Source organism: Helianthus annuus, chromosome 4, assembly GCF_002127325.2.
Source record: "Helianthus annuus cultivar XRQ/B chromosome 4, HanXRQr2.0-SUNRISE, whole genome shotgun sequence".
Taxonomy (NCBI): domain Eukaryota; kingdom Viridiplantae; phylum Streptophyta; class Magnoliopsida; order Asterales; family Asteraceae; genus Helianthus; species Helianthus annuus.
Window position 1 is genome coordinate 4,394,497 of NC_035436.2, and position 23,072 is coordinate 4,417,568.

At 38.7% G+C, this 23,072-nt stretch overlaps 2 long non-coding RNA genes across 2 annotated transcripts; both read left to right on the forward strand.

The window, feature by feature from the left end:
- Positions 1 to 2,240: 2,240 nt before the first annotated feature.
- On the forward strand, positions 2,241 to 3,754 carry LOC110934304. The gene is made up of 3 exons (XR_002588218.2): positions 2,241 to 2,587; positions 3,147 to 3,221; positions 3,703 to 3,754. It is a non-coding gene; the product is annotated as an uncharacterized LOC110934304 (long non-coding RNA).
- Positions 3,755 to 5,885: 2,131 nt separating this feature from the next.
- Positions 5,886 to 8,411, forward strand: LOC110934305. Its single transcript, XR_002588219.2, has 3 exons — positions 5,886 to 6,232; positions 7,804 to 7,878; positions 8,360 to 8,411. It is a non-coding gene; the product is annotated as an uncharacterized LOC110934305 (long non-coding RNA).
- Positions 8,412 to 23,072: the final 14,661 nt, after the last annotated feature.

Below are 23,072 nucleotides of genomic sequence, written 5' to 3' on the forward strand. Positions count from 1 at the left end.
TTTTCCCGAATCGGATCACCTTCTATCAATCGGTTAGTGCTTGATTATTCGTAAATGATGATGTGATTGTATATGATTATGTGTTAGAATTCATGTGTAGGGATGTTTACGTGATAATCGTATATCTTGCAATATGTTGTTCGGATTCTTGTTAAGATGATGCTGAACCGAGTGCTTGTTAAATCGGACATGTTTATGATTAAACGTATGTTGCCATGATTCGGGTTACATGTCATTGATTTAGAACCGTATAGTTGTTAATCAAACGATCCGGTTGCATATTATGTTGATATTGAATTACTGTTCTTGTTGATGATGTTTTGAATATGTAAAATTGTTAAACATGGTGTTTGATCCGATTTGTGAAACTGATAAGTTGTTAGCTGGATTTACGGAGTGATTGTTGCTGTGTAATCATGGAAAGTTGTTACCTGCACTGTTGCGACACCGATTACGAGTCGGGATCTCCCGTTGCGACTCGAGACCACACACGGTTGCGAGTCCCGTTGCGACTCGAGACCACACATTCCCGGCACAAACCGCACGAGCCGAGACCACGGTTGCGAGTCATGTTGCGACTCGAAACCGGACCATGACAAGCCGAAACCATAGTTGCGAGTCCCGTTGCGACTCGAAACCTCCTTCGTTGCGACTCGAGATCTCTGGTCTCGACTCGAGACCCTTTTACACGTACACTTTGTCATTGGGCCTGCACACTGTTACGAGCCCAACTGATTGGGCCAGATACTTGGACTCTGCTTGTTTACGTGATTGTTTACACTAATACCTATACGTGGAATGTAATGTCGAATACTTGTACAATCTGTTACAATATGTATGGAACATACGTGCACTACTTGTATACGAATCTGACCCGCATAATAACTGTGGTAGGACGTGGTTAATCGCTCTATAACTTAATTGAACTGTGTGAATCATACCGAGCAACCCCAGGTGAGTTCATTGCATTTTCTCAAGCATGCGTCCCGGTGGTTTGGGACAACTGGTAAACATTTGGAAGGGAAACATTGGGTAAACAACTTAATCGGTTTTGGTTATTGCCTGGAGGGCAATGGGGGTAATTAGTTGATAGCGCTATTAGGTGGGAAACCTCACACCGGGCCGTAAGGACGGGCGTGAACTAATTATCTGGTTAGGGCTATGGTTGTTAGAGGCACACTCCTCGGATACATATGGGCACACTCCCTAGGGTATCTAACGATGGCAACATAGCAAACGGTCGTTAAGGGGTACCCACTCCCCGGATACACATGGGCACACTCCCTAGGGTATCTAACATGAGCAACATCGTAACGCAGCATCGAATCGCATTAACATATATCTGGTAACACAACACGTTAACAAAACCTTGAACTCACCAGCGTAGTCTGACGCACTTGTCTGCATGCTTGTAGGTCATTAACACTTGGAACATGGACTTGCTATGTAACGCCTCGCGTTTTTGAACTTCTATTTATAGCTTGTTGACTGGTACTGTCCTATTTTAGACAATTGTACTCTCGTTTATTCCCAATTTCACTTCGAGACTTGAATGGTAATGAAAAAGTGCATTATTTTGATCATATACTTGTTTAAATACTATGTTATGTTATTACACGTTGAAACACGTTGAAACTATGTTAAGCACGCAAAAACAGTGAAATTCCATCTAAATCTCAGCTCTTAAATTCATCGCGGCCAAGAGATTACCCTAAACCGTATGAAAATTGGGAATTCGTACGTTAATTCGGTTGAAATATCAAAATTTGGGTTAGAATGATTTTTATACTATTTTATTAATAAATAAATTAATAATTAAAAATTAAATAAATAAATAAATATATATTAAAAACTGAATTTTTTTGGATTTTTAAGTATTTTGGTTAATTAAACTAACCCCGTTAGTGAAAACCCAGTTATTTCAGCTAACTGGGTTAATATTATCAAAGGGCAGCACTAACTGAGTTAGAAAACTCAGTTAGTGACTAACCCAGTTAGTCTAAGCTGTTATTAAAAAAAAAAGGGTTTTTATGCACGTGCCAGGGATCGAACCGGAGACCTCTCGGATAACAAACGACTCACTAACCACTCGGCCGGGAATGCCACATCCAATTGATTTAGGAAACTAATTACACTTATGCGCTAATTTCGTTCAAACCTGATTTCAAATTATTAACCGCCAAACCTGCAAAACCGTGTATATGGAAACTTACAGCCAACCTTCCTTTCTGTCAAAGATCGAAACTTCCGGCCATCATCGTTAAATCATGCCATTTTAACCACCTTTCCTTTTATCAACCATCTTCGATCCCCTATAAGTACCCGACTCCTTCACTGCCGACTTCACACCCACCGTAATCACCTCTCGTTCACACCTCTTCACTGCCTTCTTCTTCTTTCGCCGGAGCTAGCCGGAGAAGACAACCGGAATAACGCCATCCGTTTCGAAGCACCATAAACCCACCGAACGGCCACCGTTCTCTACTTTGCTTTCCTGTTTTAAACCGTCGCCGGGAACACCTCCTCGCCGGAACTCCGCCGCCGGAGCACCTCCGCGTCACCACCATTCGCCGCCGTCGAACCGCCGGTAACAGTTTCCGTTTCCGTTTATAGATACTTCGATCGATACAGTTTGTTTTATTTTTTTTTTTCATGTACTGTTAGTTTGATAATATTAATATTATTATTATTATAATTATTACTATTATTATTATTATCATTATTATGATTATTATTATTAATATTATTAACTAAATCAGATTTATTTAATATTACAATCAGAAATATTAGTTAAATCAGAATTTACATTTTCAGAATCAATATATAAAAATAGATTACTATTTTATTAGAATTATCATCAGATTATTATTTTAAATCTATAATATTTATATATATATATATATATTGTCATTTTTTTTAGTGCATAATAATCCAGAGTTATTATTCATTTTAGTAATAATAATATTATTTTGGTAATATCATTAATATTATCATATAAAAATCAGTATTTATTTTACTCATTTATTTATAAATAAATTGTCTTATATTTTATGAAACATATGATTATTTGAGAAATGTTATAAAATGCCTTGTTATTTAATAATCTATAAATTCCCAATATTTAACAAATACTCAAAAATTAATAGGGTAAATCTCTTGTGCAACGACACTTGGAACAATCCTCATACTCTCTTTCCAAGAAATACGCAACGCACTCCAAGGTGAGTATACATGACCCATTTTCGTTTTACACTTTTGGGTGCAATATGTATTACATATCAAACATCACAACACATTAAACATTTTATGCACACTCTATCCTTACTCTATGTGATACATTTTAATCATGTTGGACATGTTATGCTACTGTAAACACCTAATGACTATGTGTTCATTAACTTCGTACAAGCCTCCCCTAACAATGGTAGCACTATAGGTTGAGAAACGCCCCTCCTGTTCTATGAGCAGGTATTGTTAGGTTAAACTATGTCAACCTACTCAAACTCGTTTGGGTACACTTTAATTGCGTTAAACTTTGGTTTGGACACATAGAGTAACATCGTTTCGAGTATATACTGTTAACATGATATTGTATTTCACATTTGGATATGAGCAACATTTTAAACACGTACTATGCTATGTATGAAAACTTGTATACTCGCCAACATGTTTTTGTTGACATTATTTTAATACATATTGCAGGTTGAAAGTACAAGATTCAAGAATCAAGTTAGGATGAACACTAGAAACCCACATAACATTTGAATTATTGTTGAACAATATGTTGTATTGTTTGGAACTATGTATTTCACTTTAGAGTTTATGAAATGAATTAAATAAATTATTGTCACATTTAGTGTTATGTTGTTTTGAGCAATTTGTTCGTCTCATCCCGATGTTTCCGCCATCGGTCGGGGTGTGACAGATTGGTATCAGAGCCATAACTATAGGGAATTAGGTAGGGTTGCCTTAGTTTTCCCTAGTCTATAGTAGGAGTACTCTGATACCAGATTGGTATCAGAGCCATAACTATAGGAAATTAGGAATGCCTTGCCTAGTCTATAGTTTAGGAGCTTATTCACTATGTGTTGCTTAAAACAACTTCCTTTCTATCTTCTTTGCTTCCCTCTACATTCTTTTGGACTCTAAATATACATGCCTTTCCTAAGGCTAACACAATACACACTTGGAGACTTTGAAGACACTCTTACAACACCATCGAAAAGACTCATCAAGATAGGGGTGATTCCCACACTTGGTGATGATTTTCACTCAGCCATACTTCGATTTTTGCACGAAATCTACCCTCAAGTTAGGAGTGATATCCAAACCTTGTTGGGAGTTTTCCATCTCATATTCTAGTGGACCCTTATCTTTGGATAAGTACCAACCACGTTAGGGTACGATGTTATCAAGTTAGAGGTGATACTCGCATCTTGTTTAACTAGTCCCACTCCTCGATTTTCGCTCTCGCCAAAGTCTCGATTTCTCAATCGATTAAGGATGTGTAGTAACTGGAAGGGTTAGGTACCGGTAGTCGGGACGTCCTGTCTAGGTTTGGCATTCGTATAAATCCATTAAGGACCCGTTGCCTACCTGGGGACCATCGATGAGAGTACTAATACCTATTAGGCCAAAGCACGTCTCCTTAATTAGAGAAGGTCTTCGATTCACTTTGGAAGTGTCATATGTTACGTTCCGTGACAATCCATAATTTACGTTAAATCTCTTTTTATGCATCCTCAATTACTATGTGTTTTACGTTTGAGCGTTTTTTGTTCATTCCTAGCTAGGAGACACATTTCGCACTATTGTCGTAACCTAAAACAATTAATGATACTCCCTTGTGAACAAATTAAATTTATTATGCTTTCATTATACATGTTATACTATGTGAAAATCTATGACATTTCATTCATTTTATGTGAACAACAATGTGAAAGACAATGTGCTATGTGATGCATTCATGAAACCAATTTTCCTAAATAAAAACCTTATGATCAAAGTCTCATTTTATAAACCTTTAGATATAATCTTTTCAAAAGTTTCATCTTGATTTCGAGGACGAAATCTCCTAAAGTAGGGGAGACTGTAACGCCTCGCGTTTTTGAACTTCTATTTATAGCTTGTTGACTGGTACTGTCCTATTTTAGACAATTGTACTCTCGTTTATTCCCAATTTCACTTCGAGACTTGAATCGTAATGAAAAAGTGCATTATTTTGATCATATACTTGTTTAAATACTATGTTATGTTATTACACGTTGAAACACGTTGAAACTATGTTAAGCACGCAAAAACAGTGAAATTCCATCTAAATCTCAGCTCTTAAATTCATCGCGGCCAAGAGATTACCCTAAACCGTATGAAAATTGGGAATTCGTACGTTAATTCGGTTGAAATATCAAAATTTGGGTTAGAATGATTTTTATACTATTTTATTAATAAATAAATTAATAATTAAAAATTAAATAAATAAATAAATATATATTAAAAACTGAATTTTTTTGGATTTTTAAGTATTTTGGTTAATTAAACTAACCCCGTTAGTGAAAACCCAGTTATTTCAGCTAACTGGGTTAATATTATCAAAGGGCAGCACTAACTGAGTTAGAAAACTCAGTTAGTGACTAACCCAGTTAGTCTAAGCTGTTATTAAAAAAAAAAGGGTTTTTATGCACGTGCCAGGGATCGAAACGGAGACCTCTCGGATAACAAACGACTCACTAACCACTCGGCCGGGAATGCCACATCCAATTGATTTAGGAAACTAATTACACTTATGCGCTAATTTCGTTCAAACCTGATTTCAAATTATTAACCGCCAAACCTGCAAAACCGTGTATATGGAAACTTACAGCCAACCTTCCTTTCTGTCAAAGATCGAAACTTCCGGCCATCATCGTTAAATCATGCCATTTTAACCACCTTTCCTTTTATCAACCATCTTCGATCCCCTATAAGTACCCGACTCCTTCACTGCCGACTTCACACCCACCGTAATCACCTCTCGTTCACACCTCTTCACTGCCTTCTTCTTCTTTCGCCGGAGCTAGCCGGAGAAGACAACCGGAATAACGCCATCCGTTTCGAAGCACCATAAACCCACCGAACGGCCACCGTTCTCTACTTTGCTTTCCTGTTTTAAACCGTCGCCGGGAACACCTCCTCGCCGGAACTCCGCCGCCGGAGCACCTCCGCGTCACCACCATTCGCCGCCGTCGAACCGCCGGTAACAGTTTCCGTTTCCGTTTATAGATACTTCGATCGATACAGTTTGTTTTATTTTTTTTTTTTTCATGTACTGTTAGTTTGATAATATTAATATTATTATTATTATAATTATTACTATTATTATTATTATCATTATTATGATTATTATTATTAATATTATTAACTAAATCAGATTTATTTAATATTACAATCAGAAATATTAGTTAAATCAGAATTTACATTTTCAGAATCAATATATAAAAATAGATTACTATTTTATTAGAATTATCATCAGATTATTATTTTAAATCTATAATATTTATATATATATATATATATATACTAGGTTAGTTCCCCGTGTGTTACACAGGTTGAACAATTTAAACTCTATAATAAATATTTCTTATAAATACAAGTACGAAGACATTTATATATATTTGATAGATAATGAAACTATTAATAACAGTAAAAAAAAAACTCATACATGTGTACGGAGTCATCTGTAAGAATTCATGTACCCTGTTTGAGCTCGAAAAAATATGTTCTTTCGTAATGTTTTAATATTATTATTTAATTTTAAAATAAAATGGGTATTGGGCTCAGTAAGAGCATGTTTGGTTATGTTTTTTGAAACAACTTATAGATTTATTGGGGTTTTGGAAAAGTCAGTATGGAGTGACTTATTGACTTAGTGGTTTTTTCCTCTCACATACACCCATATTGTCAAACATCATTTTGTAGATTATGACTTTTCAAAAAGCCAATAAGTCAATAATTTTTTTCAGAAAGCTTAGCCAAACATGCCCTAAAGCTAATGCCAATGGGTATTGGGCTCACTAAGAGCATGTTTGGTATGCTATTTTAAAAAAATTAACATAGATATCGGGTTTTTTTTTTATAAAAAACACGTGCCCCTCGAAATCACAGACCCTGGGCGGTGGTCCTCCCATGCATGTGTATACTCATTTAAGTAATCGATATACATTTGATGATATCCTATATTTTTTTTTTCTATTCAATTAGCATTTTTCTATTTAGTATTATTTGCAATTATTAACATTTTTCTAAATGTATATATAGAGTATGGATGCTACTGATTTTTTGAAGAATAAATTTTAATTTTGACATATATATTCAAACTTATAATTATATAATGTAGTCATGAATTTTAATAAAATCCAAAAAAGCGTGAAACCCTTTTCAATAAAAAGGTTATAATTATCAGATAAACATTTTTCTATTTAATATTATCTACAAATTAGAAGATAAATTATTAGAAAATAAATATGAAAGAAATGCGGGAAAACCCAAAAATAGGTGCATCCAATGAATGACACGTGTCACACATTGGTTTAGTTTATTATATGTATAGATATATTGTCATTTTTTTAGTGCATAATAATCCAGAGTTATTATTCATTTTAGTAATAATAATATTATTTTGGTAATATCATTAATATTATCATATAAAAATCAGTATTTATTTTACTCATTTATTTATAAATAAATTGTCTTATATTTTTATGAAATGCCTTGTTATTTAATAATCTATAAATTCCCAATATTTAACAAATACTCAAAAATTAATAGGGTAAATCTCTTGTGCAACGACACTTGGAACAATCCTCATACTCTCTTTCCAAGAAATACGCAACGCACTCCAAGGTGAGTATACATGACCCATTTTCGTTTTACACTTTTGGGTGCAATATGTATTACATATCAAACATCACAACACATTAAACATTTTATGCACACTCTATCCTTACTCTATGTGATACATTTTAATCATGTTGGACATGTTATGCTACTGTAAACACCTAATGACTATGTGTTCATTAACTTCGTACAAGCCTCCCCTAACAATGGTAGCGCTATAGGTTGAGAAACGCCCCTCCTGTTCTATGAGCAGGTATTGTTAGGTTAAACTATGTCAACCTACTCAAACTCGTTTGGGTACACTTTAATTGCGTTAAACTTTGGTTTGGACACATAGAGTAACATCGTTTCGAGTATATACTGTTAACATGATATTGTATTTCACATTTGGATATGAGCAACATTTTAAACACGTACTATGCTATGTATGAAAACTTGTATACTCGCCAACATGTTTTTGTTGACATTATTTTAATACATATTGCAGGTTGAAAGTACAAGATTCAAGAATCAAGTTAGGATGAACACTAGAAACCCACATAACATTTGAATTATTGTTGAACAATATGTTGTATTGTTTGGAACTATGTATTTCACTTTAGAGTTTATGAAATGAATTAAATAAATTATTGTCACATTTAGTGTTATGTTGTTTTGAGCAATTTGTTCGTCTCATCCCGATGTTTCCGCCATCGGTTGGGGTGTGACATGCTATCTGGGAGTGCTGGAGTGGTCATGGATCGAGGCCCTTGGATTAAGTTACATTGGATACATTGGTTTTAAGTATTATTATGAAACAATTGCTAAACGATTTATTAAATGCTTCCGCTACACAACACTTTGGGATTTGATATTATGTTTTATTTAAGTATTTACTATTGGTTCAATGTGATTGGTGGCTCGAACTCTGATGTGTAACACGCCTCGCGGGAATTCCACGAGTGGGATTTTGGGGGTGTTACATTTAACTTCAATGGTGACGCCTGATATTGTATTTGGACCTAATGGAGCACACTGGCCCATAATACATCATGTATGTCTTAATTTACCAAATTTGTCCTTAATAGACCACAAATGCCAATAGTACATCACGTATCCCTTAATTAGCCCATTGGGCCTTAATTCGGTTAAATAACACCGGTTTTTGATGTGTTTTACATTTGTACGATATATCATTTCAATCTTGGAGGCACAATACGATTCAAACTTTCCCCTTTTCAAAATTCGAAATTTATTTCACAACAATCTAATACATGCATGCTAGTATGTTATACTGGATTCGTATCACTGGGTGATTCTTATGTGTAGATCTTTCTCTGAAGAATTGGTTCCCCTTTTTGGTTTGTAATGAAAACCTTAGAAGGGGAACCCTCTCTCTGAAGACAAGGTTCCCCTTTTTGGTTCCTAGTCAAAACCTTAGAAGTCGATCTTTCTCTGAAGACATGGTTCCCCTTTTTGGTTCCTAGTCAAAACCTTAGAAGGGGATCTCTCTCTGAAGAATTGGTTCCCCTTCTTGAGTGAACATTTCTACTAATGGGTGAACATTCTTTAAAATGGGTGTTTGGATGGGTTTAACTCTTGAGTGAACATTCCTACTGATGGGTGAACATTCTTTAAAATGGGTGGTTGGATGGGTTTAACTCTTGAGTGAACATTCCTACTGATGGGTGAACATTTCAACCTAGTCAAAACCTTAGAAGTCGATCTTTCTCTGAAGACATGGTTCCCCTTTTTGGTTCCTAGTCAAAACCTTAGAAGGGGATCTCCCTCTGAAGACTTGGTTCCCCTTCTTTAGTGAACATTTCTACTAATGGGTGAATATTCTTTAAAATGGGTGTTTGGATGGGTTTAACTCTTGAGTGAACATTCCTACTGATGGGTGAACATTCTTTAAAATGGGTGGTTGGATGGGTTTAACTCTTGAGTGAACATTCCTACTGATGGGAGAACATTTCAACCTAGTCAAAACTTTAGAAGTCGATCTTTTTCTGAAGAAATGGTTCCCCTTTTTGGTTCCTAGTCAAAACCTTAGAAGGGGATCTCTCTCTGAAGACTTGGTTCCCCTTCTTGAGTGAGCATTTCTACTAATGGGTGAACATTCTTTAAAATGGGTGTTTGGATGGGTTTATCTCTTGAGTGAACATTCCTACTGATGGGTGAACATTCTTTAAAATGGGTGGTTGGATGGGTTTAACTCTTGAGTGAACAATCCTACTGATGGATGAACATTTCAGCTGTTGGGTGAACATTCTTGCTGATGATTGAACGTTCAACTCTTGAGTGAACATTTCAACTGGTGACCCATCTAGGTTAAATTCAAAACTTATTACAGACCCATCTAGTGACCCCTCTATAGCCATCTCCTGTTTTAGTTTGTTTATTTTCTGTTTCTTTAGTTGTATTGTATTTCTTTCGTTGTATTATGTTTCTGAAATGTCATTTTGTTCTAAATTATGAACGGGTCTCCTACAAAACATTCATTAGAAAGAATATTGCAGACTTATTACAGACCCATCTAGTGACCCCTCTATAGCAGGAGGGATACACACATGTGTGGACCTTACCGGAGTATTCCCGTTATTGGGCTCAGGGGAAATTGCTTTGTGGCTGGTAGGGCTATGCTAAAGGCAGAATCAGGGAAAGTTGCTAAGCACAAAAAAGCCTGTGTTGAGAATTAACATGTCTTCATTCCCTATTCCTTTGATACCTTTGGTTCCCTTGCCCCTGAAATAGTTGGGTTTTTGGATAGAATGCAGAGGGTCGTGCACAATAATTTCTCGACACCAAAAAACCAAAATTTTATTTTCGGTAGAATTGGATTTCCTATTCACAAGGCGTTGCGGCGCATCTTGTTAGCCATTTACCTGCCAAAATCTGAATCAAACAAGTTTGGACTGACACGAAATTTTGCGTGAGGTATCGGCACACCAAGCCCATCACCGCCGCCGATTCTTTTCTTTGTGACAATCATATTTCATCGGAATGACATGAAATTTTGAGTGCGGCACTGTGACCATGAAACATGAGGTTTCAACAAAATTTATTTGGTTTGCGGGTGGGTTCGGAAGGCCTTTATCGAGCAAGGTCCCCGAATGAGGTCGGATTGACACGAACTTTTAAAAAGCTTTTCGATGATCAGATAGATTTCGAGTCGGATCCGGGTTAAGTCACATTCCGGTTTTCGAAAACCCATTTACACTTTCAACAGAATCAATAAACCTCTATACGCCAAATAAACGACACAGGAACACTAAGCCCATCACCACCCGAAAGTCGATTCTTTTCTTTGTGACAGTCATATTTCATGGCCCTTACAGTTCACCCTATAGACCACCAGCTAAACAAATCCGAATCAAACAAGTTCGGAGTGGCACGAAATTTTGCGTGAGGCATCGGCACACAAAACCCATCAACGCCCGAAAGCCGATTCTTTTCTTTGTGACAATCATATTTCATCGGATTGACACGAAATTTTGTGTGAGGCACCATGACCATGAAACATGAGGTTTTAGAAAAATATATTTGGTTTGCGGGTGGGTTCGGAAGGCCTTTGTCGAGCAAGGTCCCCGAACGAGGTCGGATTGACACGAACTTTTAAAAAGCATTTCAATGATCCGACAGATTTCGAGTCGGATCTGGGTTAAGTCACATTCGGGTTTTCGAAAACCCATTTCCACTTTCAACAGAATCAATAAACCTCTATATGCCAAATAAACGACACGGGCACACCAAGCCCATCACCACCCGAAAGCCGATTCTTTTCTTTGTGACAGTCATATTTTCATGGCCCTTACAGTTCACCCTATAGACCACCAGCTAAACAAATCTGAATCAAACAAGTTCGGACTGACATGAAATTTTGCGTGAGGTATCGGCACACCAAGCCCATCACCGCCCGGAAGCCGATTCTTTTCTTCGTGACAGTCTTATTTCATCGGATTGACACGAAATTTTGTGTGAGGCAGCGTGACCATGAAACATGAGGTTTCAACAAAAGTTATTTGGTTTGCGGGTGGGTTCGGAAGGCCATTGTCGAGCAAGGTCCCCGAACGAAGTCGGATTGACACGAACTTTTAAAGAGCATTTCGAGGATCCAACATATTTCGATTCGGATCCGGGTTAAGTCACCTTCGGGTTTTCGAAATGGTGCCTCACACAAAAGTTGGAAAATGAGTTCTGGCATATCAAGCAAGACGGTGGCGATAACGCCGGTCTTACTGCCTGCTTCAAACAGTTGAGTATCATTTGTCCAGGCCAGGTGGCAACACCTGATATGACGATCAAGAAGTATATCCATGCTTTACCGGATTGTGTTGCTGACTTCGTGCAAGCCACGAAGACAACAACAATTGAAGAAACCTACCTACTCGCTGCTGAGATAAACGACAAGCGAGTTCTCGCTGGGTACTTCAAAAACACTCCGAAGAGCCTTCATCAGGCAACCGCCGCTCCCACCGCTGAGACCGCCGCACCGCAAGGTTCAAGGTCCTCCCGCCGCAAGAGAAAGAACAACAACAACAACAACAACAACAACAACAGTAGCAAGAATTGCGCTGTCATAGCCGCCGCTCCGCTCCAACCTATCCCTGCTCAATCGCAACCCCAGAACCGCCAAGTAGCGGCACCGGTGACCCATGCACCGCCGGCCAAGCGTACATATACTGGTTCTCACCCGCTCTGTCCTACCTGTACTTATCATCATCCCGTGGGCATTGCTTGCAGATTCTGTGTTAACTGCAACATGTATGGCCACTTTACTGCAATTGCCGTACTGGCCCACGTCAAGCTCCAGCTCCAGCCCAAGGTCAAGCTCTTGCACCACAAGCTCTCCTTCCTGCTCCTCAAGGCCAACAAGCAGCTCCTGCACCCGCGATCCACGCTAGAGCTTGTTTTGCATGTGGTGCATCCAACCACTTTGCAAACATGTGCCCAAACAGAGTGGTGAAGCAAGAGCCACAGCCGCAGCAGCCTCAACATCAACAACAGCAGCCTCAGCAGCAGCAGCAGCCAGCAGCCCGCGGACGTGCTTTCAACATCAACGCCCACCAGACTCAAGTAGATAACAATGTAGTTAATGGTACGTACCTCATAAATGGTATATATGCTTCGTGTTTATTTGATACTGGAGCCGATAACTGTTTTGTGTCGTTAGAATTCGAAAAGCTCCTTAATCGTAAGCGCGCCCATCTCCCCTCGACGTTAGATGTTGAAGTTGCCACTGGAAGAACCGTTACAGTTTGTTCTGTCCTACGTGATTGTACTCTTGAACTCAACAATCACGTCTTTCCTATCGACCTTATCCTGATGCAACTTGGTAGTTTCGATATCATAGTAGGAATGGATTTCTTCGTGAAAATCGTGCTGAAGTTGTTTGCTTTGATAAGATGATTCGTTTCTCACTCGCTAACGGTGATCAGCTTTGTGTCTATGGTGAAGTTGCGTCGAAGAAACTCCAACTCATGTCGTGTGTCCAACCGAGCAAGTATCTCCGCAAGGAATACAAAGCTTTCTTAGCACACATCGTAGTAGCGGAGGAAAAGGAAAAGAAGGCAATAGATAAGGTGCCTGTGGTTCGTGATTTTCCTGAAGTCTTTCATGATGATTTACCTGGTTTACCCCCGAGTCGTGATATTGACTTTCATATTGACCTCAATTTTCCCGAAGACAGACGTGAAGACACTCGATTTTGGACAACGGGAGCAACACTTGTGCGAAGGACCCACCTTCGTTTAAAGCTTCTGTTTCCCATCAACACTCCGATTTTTTACCGTTTTAGCACTTTGGAGACTGATGCATTTTCGTTCCCGTACGCAGGCTGATCCGGCGCTCCCTTCAATCCATTTCCAGACTGTGTTTACTTGCTAAACACGAACTGTGAGTATACTCAAACCCTTTTTTTGCTTAACGCACTTTTGGGTGTTACATTCGTTCTCTATAAAAAACACAACACTTAAACGCTTTACACACGCTAACCGCTCCCGCATGCTATACGTGATTAGTTGAATGCTTGTTACTATGCTTAGACAGTGATTCTTGTCGAACACCTCTAGCAACGATAGTACATTAGTACTATAGTTTGGACTCAGCACCTGTTAGTCAGGGGTTGCTAGGGATTGCATACTTTACTTTACTTCACTTGTTCACAGTGGTGAACATGTGTTGCGCATACTCTACTCGCAGTCACGTGGTTAGGTTGTATCATTGTTGATAGTTACTTAAACAATCTGTTTCGCTCAGTGCCACGCCCTGATGATTCCGCCATCGGTTGGGGTGTGACACAGAGACGACATGAAACGTGCAATATTGTGCATAAAAGGCGGTGCGGTTTCCATGGATGGGGGGATGTTAAGAGGCAATGGAGCCGTTTCTCTAGGATGCTTCTAAGTGCATGGTTTCAAATTCTTTTCGTATTGGCAAGTTGTCTAGCAAGTTGGCAAGATGTGTTTATTCTACATATTTCCTTTTCTATATATAGGATGTATATGTAAACTAATATGCTTCATCTGGGCCTGCTATTGTTGAGTGAACATTCATGTTCATGGGTTTGAGTGAACACTCTCGGTGTTGAGTGAACATTGAACACTCTTGCTATGTGGGTGAACAATTGTAATAATAAAATAAAATAAAACCTATATGTAAAAATATGTTCCTAAAGCCCCCGATATATGATTTATTTGAATGGAAGTATTAACAATATTACATTTTTGAATGTGCCTGAAATTTGAATTATTTGAACACACATGCAGCTGGTTTTATTCAATGGGCTTGGTGTAGTTCGGTGATGAAACCCAATCAGTGATCAGTGACACTGGGAACATCGACAATGTAGATTTTGCGAACGATGCATCTCTCTTTGAATACAACGGATGGAACTACGAAGAAGTTGTGATTTCATCCCCATTTCCTTTGGTTGAAGGGAAGCCACAATTTGTAACCATGGGTAAAACAATATGTACCCCAATTACCATTGAGAACCCAACTGCGGATGCAGTAACGTTATGGTCGGTTGAGATATACGATTCTAAACCGAAATACTCTTTTACCCTCTCTGTGATGGAACCTCCCTCACCTGACTCAGATGAGGAATACATCAAATCGTTTGTGGAGTCGTTTTCCATGGAGGATAGGACTTTGTTACCTTGTAAAACATTGACCATTTGGTTATCATGTAAAACAATGGTTAAAGGCCTTCAAACGACGGCTGTTCACTTTAGTTTTGATGACTATAAGATCGAACGAATGGGATTTATTATGGCGGAAGATAAGATCTCAGAGTCATTGAGTACTAGTTACAATAGATCAATGAGAGTAATCCCCAGAACAGTTTCCCCTATGCAATCTCAGAGTCGACCATATAATGCAAATGAGCTTCGAGAATATCCGATCAAAGATTTAACCCTGAATAATTATGTCCTTTTTTTTAAATCTTGCTTGCGTTAGAAGAACTTAAACTCCAGGCAATATATCCTTTGATTATGTATGGCTTTTCCTACAACAATAAAGTTTTGAGTTAAACACATAAATATGACATGATAACATAATTGAGTGAAAATTTAGACCGCAAGCCTGTTATTTTTTTCCAGACCACATGAACCGTGTATCGGAATTCTTTTGTTGTTTTACAGGACGACATTAGAACTTATGACATGCAAAATGTTACCTTGAAGAAAAAAGGTAGGTGCCTCACATTTGAAGTCCCTGGATTATCTGAGAGAACACCATCACTCATCACAAGATATGTAATTACTATGAATCCATCCCACAAAGAAAACAAGAAAGTAAGTCAAGAAGTCAAACAAGCCCAAACTGTATTTCAACTTCCATATACATACAGTTTTCTAATTGCTTTAGATTATTATTATTCTTACAAATATTGAGATTAGCCTATATGTTCTTTACAGGGGCATATCCTCTATGTTGGGGCAGAAAAATTTCTTGTATCGTTTCTTCTGCATAACCATCTAGAAGATGATCGGTATGACGACAATTCACATATCATCCAGATGACAAGCGAAGATTGTACCAAGCTATAGAAGCTTCAATGAAGATTGATACAGAATTTCTCTTCCCCGAGTTTGTTCACGAAAGAAACGAATAGAAACCCTCGCATTCGTTCCAATTACTTGTAAACTGAATGAGGAGCAATTGAGTTCAGTTGAGATGATCCTTAGTTGCACAGGCGGCCCGCCTTATGTTGTCCATGGTCCACCTGGAACTGGAAAAACTGTGACCCTAATTGAAGCTATCCTTCAGCTTTATAAAACCCAAAGTAATTCTGTTATTCTTGTATGTGCAGCTTCAAACAGTGCAGCAGATCATGTGTTCGCAAGACTTGTAACGTTTAAAGTCCGAAAAGGGGATATCCTTAGACTAGGTTCAACCTTTAACCATAAACAGCTTAAGAGATGTAGGATTATAGTATTCACATATGCAAGTGCAGATCTACTTTACCCTTTACATGGTCGAATGGGCCGCTTCACACACATGTTCTTGGACGATGCAGCACAGGTGTCTGAGCCCGAGACAATGATCCCAATATCCCTTGTTTACAGACGAAATATGGTTGTTGTACTTTCTGGTGATCCTCTATTCTTTTCTAAAGATTCTGGTTTAGGGAAATCATTCATGGAGAGACTGTGTGAATTAAATTGTTACAAAGATGGTAACAAAAATTATGTGACTAAACTGGTTCGAAACTATCGGTCCCACAAACATATATTGTCACAAGTGTTGTATAAAGGGGACTTAGTTTCTTGCAAAGAAGAGGACACCTTGTACCTGGAAGCCTGGAAGGATTTTATACCAAACCCGGATTTCCCAGTTTTGTTTATAGGTGTTCAAGGTGTTGATGAAAGCGAAGGAAACAGCCTGACGTCATGGTTTAATAGAATAGAGGCAAATGAGGTAGTTGTGGTTATTTTGTATTTGATATGTAAGGGGATAAAGAAAGGGGACATAGGGGTGATAACACCATACAGACAACAGGTGCTTAAATTAAGAAAGGCCCTTGAAATGTTTGATGGGTTGGGGTCTGAGTCGGGGATTAAGGTTGGGACGGTGGAGTCCTTTGAAGGCCCTTGAAACCTTAGAACAATAAAGAAGCTTGTGTAGAAAGATTTGCTCTATATGAAACCCATGGACATAATGGGTAAAAAAAAGTTATCTATTTTTAAAGTTCCGGATAAAAGAAAGTTCATCCGAGTCAATTCCTTTAAGTTTCAGCCTTGCGACCATACTCCCCCCGGAACCCAAAAACTTTGATTTCTCATAAGATGCCAGCGGAGTCCTAAAAGCAACATCTGCTGATCCCTAATCGACTAGGACGGTATCTGATCATCCAAGTGGAAGTTATCTTGAAGTTGCTCGTAACTTCATAGAAATCCGACAAGGTTCGTATCTTCCTAAAAAGCAGCATCCGTTGATCCCTGATCGGCATCGTTTACGGGACTGCTTTTCAATATATAACCCAATCACCATCGAGAACACATCCACTGATGGGGTAACATTATGGTTGGTTGAGATATACGATTCTAAACCGAAAGACTCTTTTACTCTCTCTGTGATGGAACCTCGTTCACCTGATTCAGATGAGGAGTACATCAAATCTTTTGTAGAGTCGTTTTTCCATGGAGGATAGGACTTTGCTACCTGGTAAAACATTGATGTTGATAGGATCGAACGAGTAAGATTTAATATGGTGGAAGATAAGATCTCACAGACATTAATGACTAGTAAAAAGTCATACAGCAAAAAACAAACCATTAATCCCCACATATATTCCCCTAACTCGGGCCTAAAAGTGAAGTAATTGAAAGTAAGACGATTGTTCACCCACCAATAGGGAATGTGAGCTGGGTTTAGACCGTCGTGTAACACCCACACTTGGTCCTGCCCAATACCCGGGTACACGACACGTCGCTTACAACCGGCCTATTAGTCAAACCTGTGAATCGGGCCATGACTTGGGCCCATGAGTGTCCGTGGACCCTTAGAGACCCTTCGCCAGAAACTGGATTTTGGAAAAGCCCCTATACATTAGCATCACCCTTTAGGCCCAGATAGTTATCCTAAATGGGTGACGTCTGTTCCAATATTTGCATCACCAATTAGGTCCAAAGTTTGAACCTTAATGGAGACCCCATATTTCTATACTAGCATCACCCTCTAGGTCCAGATTGTTTTCCTAAACGGGTGACGTCTGTTCCAATATTTGCATCACCAATTAGGTCCAAGTTTGAACCTTAAGGGAGACACCATATTTCTATACTAGCATCACCCTCTAGGTCCAGATTGTTTTCCTAAATGGGTGACGTGTGTTCCAATATTTGCATCACCAATTTGGTCCAAGTTTGAACCTTAAGGGAGACTCCATATTTCTATACTAGCATCACCCTTTAGGTCCAGATTGTTTTCCTAAATGGGTGACGTGGCATCTCCAAAAAGAGTTAACCGATACTCGATTAGTAGGCCGGTCACATAAAAAACCCTGAAAAGTCCGGTCGGATTAACCCAATACAATACCTGATTAGCTAAAGTCAATGAGAAAGTGGTGTTGATCAGATAGAACGGTATACTACGCAAATTATATTCCAGGGTGGTGCATTCACCCAAGGTAAACGAAGATATATCGGGATCTTCATAATGATCATTGGTGGCCAGGAATGAAGCAAAATGTCGCTTGGTACGTCGAGCGGTGTTTGACTTGAAAGAAAGTTAAAGCCGAGCACGAGAAGACACATAATTATATTACGGGGTATTACATTAGGGCTCCTAGTCGAGATATGAACACGGAGCTCAAATTCAAACTTGGATATGAAAACGGAACTCAAATTCACTTGACTCGTCCCTTGATTCGTTTAAAAATTTCATGGTCATGCCTAATACCCGGGTACACGACACGTCACTTACAACCAACCTATTAGTCAAACCTGTGAATCGGGCCATGACTTGGGCCCATGAGCGTCCGTGGACCCTTAGAAGACCCTTCGCCAGAAACCGGATTTGGAAAAGGCCCTATACATTAGCATCACCCTTTAGGCCCAGATTGTAATCCTAAATGGGTGCCTTCTGTTCCAATATTTGCATCACCAATTAGGTCCAAAGTTTGAACCTTAATGGAGACCCCATATTTCTATACTAGCATCACCCTCTAGGTCCAGATTGTTTTCCTAAACGTGTGACGTTGACGGGTGGTCCGTAGGACAACCCTTAAGTGCCTTAAAAAGATTAAAATCCCATGCTTTACACGTTTAATTGTTTGAACTTGGTAAGTACTAGTTGGTTGGACGTGCAGGTGCAAATGGAGCTTAAAAGGTAAGGAATTTGGAGCATCAATAAAAAATAAAATATTGGAATGGAATAACTAATAATATCACGTGATAGAGGACGAAATTACGAGAACGTAGGCGAAAACGGTGAAGAAAACGGAGTTGAAACGAAAAAGTTATGCTGAAAACAAGTTTTCATGTTGAAGCCTGCCGTAAGCTACGCCGTAGCTTACGGCGCTGACCGGCACTTTTTGTCATCGTATGATAGTTTAAAGCCACCGTAAGCCATTCCAAGCCACCGTAAGCTACGGTAGCCACCGTAGCTTACGGCGCTGACCTGCGTAAATGTGTAACTTCCACCTTTTAATGCGAATTTATGGAGTCTTTTCATTCCCAATCAATCTCATTCGGTTACATACACTTGGGAGACGAATTTTGGCTAACTTTTGAAGCTTGAAGCCATTCTCTAATCATTGTTTTGATGTTTGGAACTTGTTTGAAGATTAAGACTTGGTTTATGATATTTGTTCAAGCCATGAGTGGCTAAACTCTTTATGATTGTCTTTAGTTGAAGGTTTGTAAGACTTTATGCTTTGATTTCCTTATTTCTAGAATAACAAACTCTATCTTTATGTTTTGTTTGTTATGGTGTGTGATTAGTTGATAGTAAATTGTTGATTCTTATGTTAAACTAGTTTGAAACCATACGTTCTTGGTGCCGTTGGCAATCGAGATATCATGGGTATAATTAGGCTTGGGTAAGGGTTAATTGATCATCGGGTAACAACCTCACGTTCTAGGAATCTGAGTACTTAGTTCCCCTTCATCACTTCAAGTAATCACACATGAACTATGTCTATGTAGTTCTTTCTAGTGGAATGATAGCATAAATGTCAAAGCAAACCGGAAACTAAAGATGATCATTTGTCTCAAAATTGTTTGCAACCAACACTTTCATTTTGCAATTAGAATAGTAATCTTAGTTTTTAAACTCAAACCAAACTCTTGAAATTTACTTTATTGCATCTAGTTTAATTTAGTTTACTTAGTTAATTTAGAGAAACAACTTAAATAGCACATATTCCACAAACTCCCTGTGTTCGATACCCACTTACCGCTATCTATTTAGTAGTAATTGGATTAAATTTGATTGTGACCACGACATCACGTCAGACGTCTGTTCCAATATTTGCATCACCAATTAGGTCCAAGTTTGAACCTTAAGGGAGACACCATATTTCTATACTAACATCACCCTCTAGGTCCAGATTGTTTTCCTAAATGGGTGACGTGTGTTCCAATATTTGCATCACCAAAAAGAGTTAACCGATACTCGATTAGCAGGTCGGTCACATAAAAAACCCCGAAAAGTCCGGCCGGATTAACCCGATACCCGATTAGCTAAAGTTAATGAGAAAGTGGTGTTGATCAGATAGAACGGTATACTACGCAAATTATATTCCAGGGTGGTACATTCACCCAAGGTAAACGAAGATATATCGGGATCTTCATAATGATCATTGGTGGCCAGGAATGAAGCAAAGTGTCGCTTGGTACGTGGGGCTGTGTTTGACTTGAAGAAAAGTCAAATCCGAGCATGAGAAGACACATAATTATATTACGGGGTATTACATTAGGGCTCCTAATCGGGATATGAACATGGAGCTCAAATTTAAACTTGGATATGAAGACAGAACTCAAATTCACTTGACTCGTCCTTTGATTCGTTTAAAAATTTCATGGTCCTGCCCAATACCCGGGTACACGACACGTCCCTTACAACCGGCCTGTTAGTCAAACCTGTGAATCGGGCCATGACTTGGACCCAGTAGGCGTCCGTGGACCCTTAGAAGACCCTTCGCAAGAAAAGCACAGAAACAGATCTAGGAAAAGGCCCTATACGTACCCCTTGACTCGTTTAAAAATTTCATGGTCCTGCCTAATACCCGGGTACACAACACGTCGCTTACAACCGGCCTATTAGTCAAACCTATGAATCGGGCCATGACTTGGGCCCATCAGCGTCCGTGGACCCTTAGAAGACCTTTCGCAAGAAACCGTATTTTGGAAAAGGCCCTATACATTAGTATCACCCTATAGGCCCAAATTGTTATCCTAAATGGGTGACGACCATTTAGGCATCCTACTTTGCGCAAACGTGATTTCTTGGGATTTAGCATGTTAATTTAATGACTTTCTGGTCCAATTCTGTTTATAAGTCATTACTAATGCTTAGATTTCAAAACATATCTCATTGGATCCTTTTTTATGCCATTTTTAGCTTTATAAATCGATAAAGTTTCTAAAAATGGAAACCATTATAAAAATTAAAAACTTGATATTTTACTATCAAATTTCTATGACCATGTTCACAACACTTTATAATTGTTATTCAAAGTGTATTGGATCATTACTTGATCCATTTTGACCATTCTTTGAAGAAATCTCCAAAAATCTCATTTTTACCCTCTTTATTAAAAGATGGAATTCGTGATTCCATTCCACTCTTTCCTTAATAAACTTGTTTGAATTTAAGATTATCATATATAATTAGGTTCTTGTTCCAATTACCAACTACAACTTTTTTATTGACCATACAAAAGAAATTCCAATTCTTGTTAAATTAGACTTCTACTAAAAGTCATTTTTGTCCCTCTTTTAGGCTAAATGATTACACCAATTTAAATAGCTTCATTTGCATGTTTCTTTGGTGTTTCTAACTCCTTACTACTTGTACTTCATGAATGCAAATTAAATTTCATCATGTATCAAAGATATTCCTACTAATTTCCATTTTAACCCATCGTTTGACTTTGACAGAAAAAGTCAAAGCTGTCAAAATTATTAGGAGTCAATTTACATGGTTTTGATCATCTTTATAAATCCAATTAACACAAGGGTATATCTAATGGACTCCAACTAGTTGCAACATGCATTTTGCTATTCTAGATTTCCAACTATCCTCTCCAATTTTAGTTCAAACATGCAACCAACAAACCTAAAAGAAATTTACATTTATTTAGGTTTAGGTAGTTACCTTCACTTTTATGTCCAACTTGAGGAAGATGGAAGTGTTTTAAGGTTGCTGCATCATCTTCTAACCACCACCAGTCAACTCCGACCTCCATGGCCACCACTGGCCACCGTGATTTCCGCCTCCGGTCACCACGACCACCGAAAACGGTGGTGTTGCCGCCAATCGCAGCTAGGTTACTTCCCAGCCTCTTTCTCGGCCTCCCCTGTCTCCTTCTATCTCTCGCCGAATCTCTCTTTCGATTTCTATCTCTCTTTCTCTATCTAAATCTCAATCTCTCTCTTGTTCTCAATCTCTCGGCCACTCTTTCCGATGAATGAAAATCCTTTCCATCGTATAATTGCCATCCGATCGAACGACAATCCGATCGGATTGCATCTAGACTTCAACACTTAACATTTTCAGAATTTTCAAACGATCAGAATGTCGAACGGATTGTCGTCCGATCGGATGGCAATCCAATCGGACAACAATCCGATCGGTTGACATTGCGTCTCCAACACTTAGACTTTTCAACATTCTCAAAACATATCAATTTCTAATGGATTGCCAACCGATCGGAAGACCATCCGATCGAATGACCATCCTACTGTGAACTTGTTCTCACTGGAAATGTCTCGCCGATCGGATCGCCGTCCGATCAAACGACTTGAAAGGTAGAGATACTTCTCTGATTTTAAAACGCTACAAGGAAAACTTCAAAGCCATCATACACAAACACATCCATCCCAAACGAATGTCAATCTGACAGGATGATCATCCGAACGGATTGACATCCGATCGAATGACCATCTGTTCGTGTCACGGCCCCCTACCCGGTTTAACCCGTTTCAGGAGCCGCGGGACAGAAATCCCGTGATATTTATTTAATTGAGTTTAGCAGCGGAATTTTAACGTCG